General features: G+C 31.8%; 1 long non-coding RNA gene across 1 annotated transcript; it reads right to left on the bottom strand.

Annotated features, from left to right (window-relative positions):
• Window positions 1-2491: 2491 nt before the first annotated feature.
• On the bottom strand, window positions 2492-8628 carry LOC108913391. Its single transcript, XR_001964618.1, has 4 exons — window positions 8567-8628; window positions 8160-8236; window positions 2959-3086; window positions 2492-2758 (listed from the first exon to the last, which is right to left on the bottom strand). It is a non-coding gene; the product is annotated as an uncharacterized LOC108913391 (long non-coding RNA).
• Window positions 8629-9072: the final 444 nt, after the last annotated feature.

The following is a 9072-nucleotide window of genomic DNA, read 5'->3' as shown; positions in this document are numbered from 1 at the left end:
TCTTTTGCCGGTGCCAAAACCTTCCCTGACTTCACGCACGTTCTCATTCCAGTTTCATCAGCGTTGAAGATTAGTGATGGGTCGCTCATCATAATATCAAGTAAATTCTCGTCCTCTAGGTATTTCGTCAAATCAGAAAACCATCCACGTATACCAGCTTCCGTAACTGCAGCACGACTCTTAGTTATTATTTCCGTATTTCTTTTTGAAATGTTAGGATGCCTATTTAAAAATAGTTGTAACCATTTGGCACCCGGCCTATTATCTTCAAATTTATTGGGTCTATTGGTATCCATTAAAATTTTCTGCACTACATCCTTGACTCCGTCGGCGTGCATGGGAAATTCCAATTTAGCCTTTGTCAAAATCCAATTTTCTAATCTTTCTTCTTCAGCTTGGGTCAAAGTTGGCGCTAGCTAGTCCCAATGGCAATTTTTAAAAATTTATGCTTCTATTTCAATTTTGACATGTAGGTAGAATAGAACTAGCACACATAGGTAGGCAATGTTAATCTTTACTTAAAATTGTACAACTTAATTGTCAGTGTCACTGGCTATTTTTATTTATTTATTTATTTATTTGTTTTAACACCCTGTAACTGCGAAATAAAGCGGAATCGGACCCATGTTTATATGAAAAAATCATCTATTTTTTATATAAGGAATCTGCCTCCGACTATTTGCACACGTTTTTTGTACGGGTGTGAGTGACTGAATCAGTGTGTGTACATAGGCGAATATTACTTACTCATAAAACTCTTCGTTGGTTTTTTCTGTATGTCCCATAAATTTGGAAAACTGCTTGCAATCATTTTTGGACATTGTTAGAACCTGCATTGCTGTAGCAATATGTTTTCGCAATTTAGTTTTGATGTCAAATTTCTAATAGCCACATCCCCTTGTGCCCATTTGAGGGTGCTATTTGGTAAGGCAAAGACATACCTATTTTCGCAGGAAATATATTTTTCCCTATTTAATAGCAACAAATCCATGAAATTTTGTAACATTGGGGGAACTAAGATCACAACAGCACGAGAACCTTTTCCTCCGTTAACAATCCGTCTGTATTGTTTTGTTAAAACTCTTTCACTTTCTGATAAAGTAGCCTCGAAATCCTGAAAGTCGGTTTTTCTTTGGGACTTGTAATCTTCTACTTTTAAGTATTGAACATCTCCAATTTTGCGCCTATTAAATAAAATGAGTAGAGCAAGAGTACATTGTACTAAAAGTTTATAACTTTCTTCAGTATCATTTTTATCAATAAATTGTTTTTCGCACTCTTTAGCATAACTAAGTGCCCCTTCCTTAAATTTTTTGACGTCATTAATTAAGGGTACCAAAAGAGGTTTCCTCCAACGTTTTTCATTTAGATCTTTGTTCGCTACAGATGAAATTTCTTTATTCCACCTCGCTTTAACCAACTTTTCAAAATTTTTTACATTTCTATGCCACACCTCAGCCATCTCTTTAGATTCTGACTGAAACCCTTTACTTCCCCTTAATATTAGGTGAATTAATTCCTCAGACATGAGCTTTAAAGTTGTTCCTGTGTGCATAGCTAAACTTGGTATTGCGTAGGTCTTATTCTTTGGATGAAGAATATCTTTAAACGAAATATTATTGTCGCCTACAATACTTCTGTAAGTCAATAGCAAGCGGGCTAGCTCCCGTAATTTATTGCTGCAGGAGTATTCTCGTCTTTCTCTGCGATTTTAGATAGGTTTCTCAATAGTGCATAATTAAAAGGTCTTTTTTGGCANACACCAGGCGGACCGACCTCCACTAGTTCTATTACATATATAATGAAAAGCTTGTATATACATATTTGGGGGAGGTCCTTTTATACGTACCTCAAGAGAGGGGTAAAGAATGGTACGAATAAAATTTTTATATTTTCAAAGATATTATTCATGGTTAGTTCCCTCTGAACTTATATATTTTATAATTTATAATTATGCGTACTATCCTCCTGCACAGTTGCCACATTGTGGAGGGCACGTGTTTTTACTATATTACTATTTGTATCTTATTATATAATGCTGTAATGGAATTAGTAGTTACTTGTGGAAGTTTAGCTGTGGCGAAAGAGGTAGGTAGAGTATGCAATTATTTTTCTTAGTCTTTCGGACGAGATATTAAAAAGGGTTTATCTAACTATCTGAAGGAAAATTAGATGTAACACATAGAAAGAAAGCTTTTTAATATATATTTTTCTGCTTTCTGTACTTGATATTCAAGATAGATAATTTTTTGGTAGGGTATTCGCAAAGTACAGTTGGAAAATATTAGTCTTAATGTTTTTATATGATTTATGTATTTATTTTTCAACGAGGATATTCAAAATAAATTTTTTGAAACGTTTTAAATTAACTTTTCCCGATCGACCATTTGTACACTAAACAATAAATATCTTTAATTTAAATAAATGTACAGATCTAGATTTTAAAGGGAACATTTATTAACTTTATTTTGTTTAAATACATTTCCAAGGTTCTAAGGTTTTCTCACTTAAAAATGAATCGACAGGAGGATCCCTAAAAATGTCTCCCCAGTCCGACAAAACATGCTTTTTAAAAATAAGAATTTGAAATACACAAGACAAACTTAGTTATTTATTCTTTAATCTAAATAGATGCTGTATTTTTGATTTAACAACTGGAATACTTCGTTGAAATTTATTTATTTTTATAAGTAAGTATTTTGATCTAAAAAACTTTTAAAATGATTTTTAACCATTTGTACTTCTTCTGCTGTCCAACCTAAAAAATAAAAGAATGGCTTATAAAGATTATTAAATAATCAATATTTTAGGATTTAAATCATCATAGTAGTTAGCTGATCTTAATTTAAAAAGTTACCTTTTTTAAATAAAGGTCGATAGTAACAAATAACAAATATTAGTTCGGAATTTAAGTGTTTAGGGCTCATAAAGTAAGTTATAAAATCTTTTATACTGCACCTTTTTTAGTAATTTGTTTTTTCTTTACAGTGACGTTATTACAATCTTTTTGGACTCTTTTAGTTGGCAAATAGTCGTCACTTCTTGTTTTAACCACCCTCGCCGTTTAAAAAACATCAACAGGTAATCTAAAATACCAGGTATTTCAAAAAAAATATGGGACAACAAACAACAATAAGAACATTCGGGGATAAATTCCTTACATAAAAATAAGATTATTTCTATACGAATATGGATCCTATTCCGTTTTGTTTTTCAGCTATAAGTTTTTTTTTTAATTTAGAGAAACCACTGGCAGATTTAAATTAAATTTAGGCATTACAAAACTTGTAACCGGAGACACTTTTCAAATGAATCCGAACCTACAGTTACATCCTTGAACTAATTTATTTTTTTTTAATGTACAAGTTAAACCCAATATATTTTTAATTAAACAAATCTGATTTTATTTTTATTCTTGCTGTCATTATCGAAATAATGGCAATTTTTAAAAATGTATGCTCCTATTTCAATTTTGACATGTAGGTAGAATAGAACTAGCACACATAGGTAGGCAATGTTAATCTTTACTTAAAATTGTACAACTTAATTGTCAGTGTCACTGGCTATTTTTATTTATTTATTTATTTGTTTTAACACCCTGTAACTGCGAAATAAAGCGGAATCGGACCCATGTTTATATGAAAAAATCATCTATTTTTTATATAAGGAATCTGCCTCCGACTATTTGCACACGTTTTTTGTACGGGTATGAGTGAGTGAATCGGTGTGTGTACGTGGGCGAATATTACTTACTCATAAAACTCTTCGTGGGTTTTTTCTGTATGTCCCATAAATTTGGAAAACTGCTTGCAATCATTTTTGAACATTGTTAGAACCTGCATTGCTGTAGCAGTATGTTTTCGCAGTTTATTGCTTGAAATCGCCTGTGGATTTTCTAAATTTAGTTTTGATGTCAAATTTCTAATAGCCACATCCCCTTGTGCCCATTTGAGGGTGCTATTTGGTAAGGCAAAGACATACCTATTTTCGCAGGAAATATATTTTTCCCTATTTAATAGCAACAAATCCATGAAATTTTGTAACACTGGGTGAACTAAGATGGCAACAGCACGAGAACCTTTTCCACCGTTAACAATCCGTCTGTATTGTTTTGTTAAAACTCTTTCACTTTCTGATAAAGTAGCCTCAAAATCCTGAAAGTCGGTTTTTCTTTGGGACTTGTAATCTTCTACTTTTAAGTATTGAACATCTCCAATTTTGCGCCTATTAAATAAAATGAGTAGAGCAAGAGTACATTGTACTAAAAGTTTATAACTTTCTTCAGTATCATTTTTATCAATAAATTGTTTTTCGCACTCTTTAGCATAACTAAGTGCCCCTTCCTTAAATTTTTTGACGTCATTAATTAAGGGTACCAAAAGAGGTTTCCTCCAACGTTTTTCATTTAGATCTTTGTTCGCTACAGATGAAATTTCTTTATTCCACCTCGCTTTAACCAACTTTTCAAAATTTTTTACATTTCTATGCCACACCTCAGCCATCTCTTTAGATTCTGACTGAAACCCTTTACTTCCCCTTAATATTAGGTGAATTAATTCCTCAGACATGAGCTTTAAAGTTGTTCCTGTGTGCATAGCTAAACTTGGTATTGCGTAGGTCTTATTCTTTGGATGAAGAATATCTTTAAACGAAATATTATTGTCGCCTACAATACTTCTGTAAGTCAATAGCAAGCGGGCTAGCTCCCGTAATTTATTGCTGCAGGAGTATTCTCGTCTTTCTCTGCGATTTTAGATAGGTTTCTCAATAGTGCATAATTAAAAGGTCTTTTTTGGCAACAAATGAAATTTCATCAGCCCTCATCATATTAAGCACCTAAAAATATTATTATAAAAAGCAAAGACAAAAAAAGTGTTACAATGGCTACCAAACAATGATGGAAATTGTTAATTTTTCTTATGATCTGATCAAAAGGCGAAACAAGGCTTTAAAAGTGATATATTTAATTTTGTCAATACGAAAAGTACAACGTTTTACCAAAAAATATGTTTTAAAAAGTCAATTACTTAGCAAACTTTTTAACAAAACATTAGATAAGCCAAATTACGTATGCAACAGATGTTGTTATATAAAAGAAATACGTACCTCTTCTCTAATGGCTAATTTAGAAATAACGTCGGTAGGTGGCACATGCCACTTTTGTTTGTGAAGCAGAAACAACATTGACTTTCATATGTTTATTTGGTTCTCTATTGCCAATGCATTTTTTATGTGGCGATTTAAGTAACATAACATTTTGAAAATATTCCATTGCAGTAAACGCATGGATAGTATTCAATTTCTATCGGTTCTGTTAATTGCTTCGTTGGTCTTATTGTTCCGTTTAAATAAAGGTCAAAATTAGAATCATTTATTAATTTTTCCAAGGCACATTTTCTTTCTTTACTCTTTAGAGGAAATGATATAACGTTTCGAACTTCCTTTTCATGGTTGTGTCGTCTTTCTAAATGACGAACACGAAGTTTCTTGAGGACACATCTTTGTCACAAAATTTGCATCGGAATTGTTTGTTTCGATAATCTTCCTTCTTATAAAATAGAGAAATATATAATGAGATAGAATAAAGGAGCAATATTAATAACACTATTTTTTAAATTTGCAGATGTAGAAGTGTGTCAAAACAAGAAACAGTAAACAAATTCCCAGAGAATCTACATATATATTTTATTTCTAAGTTTACTCAGAAAATGTTCATTAAAAACACAAGTGAAATTTTCACAGTTGCACATGCTTGCTGCCTGCTTTGGCTTTATTAAAATAAAAATGTATCAATGTAAACATTTGTTATTAACAAATTGTTGAACTATGACGAATTCTTAACTTACAGAGCTACACATTTCTAACTCTGGTTCTGTATATTCATTTATTTCGAAATCTTTATCTTTACTGTCATCACTGACAGTATCCATACTTTCGGACTCATCATTAATGAGATCATCTTTATTACCATGTTTCTTTGAAGTAAAAGTATTTTGTACTTTATTTTCTTTATTGAATGTGCTATATTCATTCCTCTGTTCTTGAGTGGTTATGCAATTAAGGTCATGACTAAGAGAGGACATGTTTCCATTATTTTTATTAAGTCTATACGTTTCTGAAAGTATGTTTTCCATACAGTCTAGAAGGCAGGGGCTTTCACATGAGTTTATATTTGTTTGAAAACTATTATTATTCTCACCAGTCTTATATTGTGGCAACTTAAAAATATAATTGCAAACAATTTTATGTTTGTTTATTAAGCAAATTGATTATGTGCAAACCATATGTAGTCCAGTCCGGATGGATAATTTTTTTTAATACAAGTCCTTGGCACTTTTTTAGCATGATAATTAGGAGAGAAATAGTAGGAATTTAGGAATTTAATCTACAGGGTGTCCCAGAAATGGCAGGAAATAATTAAATGGTGGGATCGTTATTAAATTTTAAAGGGGATGCTCCATATAACATTTTTGATCCGAGCCTTCTCTAAAAAGTTACAGCCCCTTTCAGGAGGGGGGGGGGGCAAAAAACAGTTATTCCAATTTTCGTATCTTGTAAGATTTCGATATCTTCCTTACTTTCGACCAAAAAAATCTTCAAGCATACATGTCTAGCTATTTACTAATTCTGAAATAAAAATCAAGTTCCAGTGTACAGTTAACCCAAGAAGAAAACACAATACATTTGTTATCTGTGATAACAATGGTTATCTGTGATAATGCACAAGCCTACTGTTCAAAAAATACTTTAAGCAATTCAGAACTTTGTATGTAGTTCGACATGTTTTCTTGAAGGAATGATTTTTTTTACTCAAAAAGTAAAGGAGATATCGACATTTTGCAAGATATGAAAAAGTTTATAAAGAGAAAGGGCGATTTAGAATATAGAATTTTTCGGTTCAATTTTTTTTTTAAACAAAAATAAATTGAAAAAATGCTAAACGTGTATCTCATATCACCCCTTTGTAGAATATTCGAAAAACTGGAAATATATTGATATACTGTCATTTAATTAGTGCTAAGTTTCTGCCAAAATTAATTTTTCTATTTGCAACCGTTTTCGAGAAAAATTGAAATAACTGTAACTTTTTAGAAAAGGCTCGGATCAAAAAATTTTATATGAAAAACAACCCTCTTAAAATTTAATAAGGATCCCACCATTCCATTTTTTCCAACCATTTCTGGGAGACCATGTATATTTTAGAAAAAATCAGTTTGTGGCAACTTGGTGAACAAATTGCGCAAAGGTACCAAAAAGTTTTTTTGCTTTTTTTTGCACTAAAAAAAATTTCACTCGAAAAACAGAAATAGCAGGTATGTACCTCATAGCGCTTAAGAGGAAAAATATGTGTTTCGAAGGATTGAAATCCGTTCATAACTTTTGCAAAATAAAATAAAAATCCTGACTGGATTAATATGGCCATACTCCTATTAAATTAAATAGTGTTTTTGCCTAAAAATATTATTTACCTGTTCTGAATTTGCATTAATAGTTTCGGCACTGTAAAAACTTCTATTCAAATCCCTTGTATTGGATAAATCCTGGGCAGTTTTCTCTTCTGTTGCAATTTCCGAATTGTTTAACCAATTAAAAACTTTATTAAAAGATTTATCAATAGAGGAATTATATTGGCATGTGACACAGCCGTTAAAACCTTGATTGTCCATGAGATCTAAAGAGCAAAGATCTTTGTCTAAGTTAGAATCAGTCTGAACATTATTTTCGTTTGTATTAGCATCGATGTTAGCAAGATTATCTTTATAAATGATTCTACTTGCTACTGATAAGGGTCCACTACAGTCGACATTACTTAAATTAGTACTCAACTTTAGCCACTAAAAAATGAATCCGTTAAAAAGATCCCCACAATTTCGATTATTTGTTGTAACCAAATGAACAATAAACCAAGTAATATCACACCAAGGGGTGGCTCACGCCGGTATTATGGTGTACAACTTACCAGTATTATAATACCATTACGGTATTATATTATAGTTAGTATCATTATCATATATGGTATTACGGTATTATTTTGAAAATAATGACTACCTTTTGGTATTATGGTGTACAAAATTTGGGTCCGTGAACCACGCCTCGTATCACACCTACTTTAATTAATTAAAAGTTTCATTTTTATACTACTTAAATTAATTTTTTACCTTATCAGAATCGCAACAACTTTCAGGTTCTGTATCTGATACATAACTAGATATACAATCATCCAAGTCCAAAAAAACTAAAAAAAAAGAAAAAAACGGTGCCACTGTAATAATATTTCCACATACATATTTATAACAAGTACAAGTCAGATTATACAAAATTTACTATATCAAATGGAATAATATGGTAACCCTAATAATATTCACAATCAATTTGAGTTTCTCATTTTTGGTCGTTAATTCAACAAATAACTCTACTCTGACTAATTATTTTAAATTAAATATTAACACCTAACCTAAAAACATTGTAAACTATTCAGTGTGTAAATGTTAATTAAAAAACAATGCATATGTATGCTGGTGCATTAATAGGTATATAAATAATTAAAATTATAAATCCAACTTACTTTTTTTACGTGCTAGTTCAACAAGTAACCGGCTTCTTGAAGTCATTTTCAGCTAACCTAAGTAAATGGTATCACTATGTTTTGAATTTTGAAGAACACTGAACACAGAACACTGTCAACTGACGGAAATGCTAGAGAAGTAAGACAAAGCGGTGTTGCCGAATTTCGGAGGGAACAAAAGCCACTATTTAAATTGCAATCGCTTAAAACATCGAGTTCAGTGCGAACAGCCGAGCTGAGCGGACGTGCTTGTTTGTGAGGTGAAGTGATTGCAACGAGCAAAATCTACCTGCCTTTATTAAGGCTACCTGGAAAGAATCCCTTTCTTTCCTTTTAATCACCGACCTAATCCCCGGCTAAGCATAGAGGCCGTCGGCATCTTTGTTCAGGTACCTGTCCCGGGGTTATGCCCAGGTAAGTTTTAACTTATTTATCAGTTATTTGCATTACTTTAAAATACATTTCTTTAAAATTGCGACCCCCGACAAACAATATACCAGACAGAC

Source organism: Anoplophora glabripennis, unplaced genomic scaffold, assembly GCF_000390285.2.
Source record: "Anoplophora glabripennis isolate ALB-LARVAE unplaced genomic scaffold, Agla_2.0 scaffold926, whole genome shotgun sequence".
In the NCBI taxonomy this organism is placed as follows: domain Eukaryota; kingdom Metazoa; phylum Arthropoda; class Insecta; order Coleoptera; family Cerambycidae; genus Anoplophora; species Anoplophora glabripennis.
Note: the sequence above shows the minus strand (reverse complement) of the source record. Positions and strands in the feature narration are given on the sequence as shown.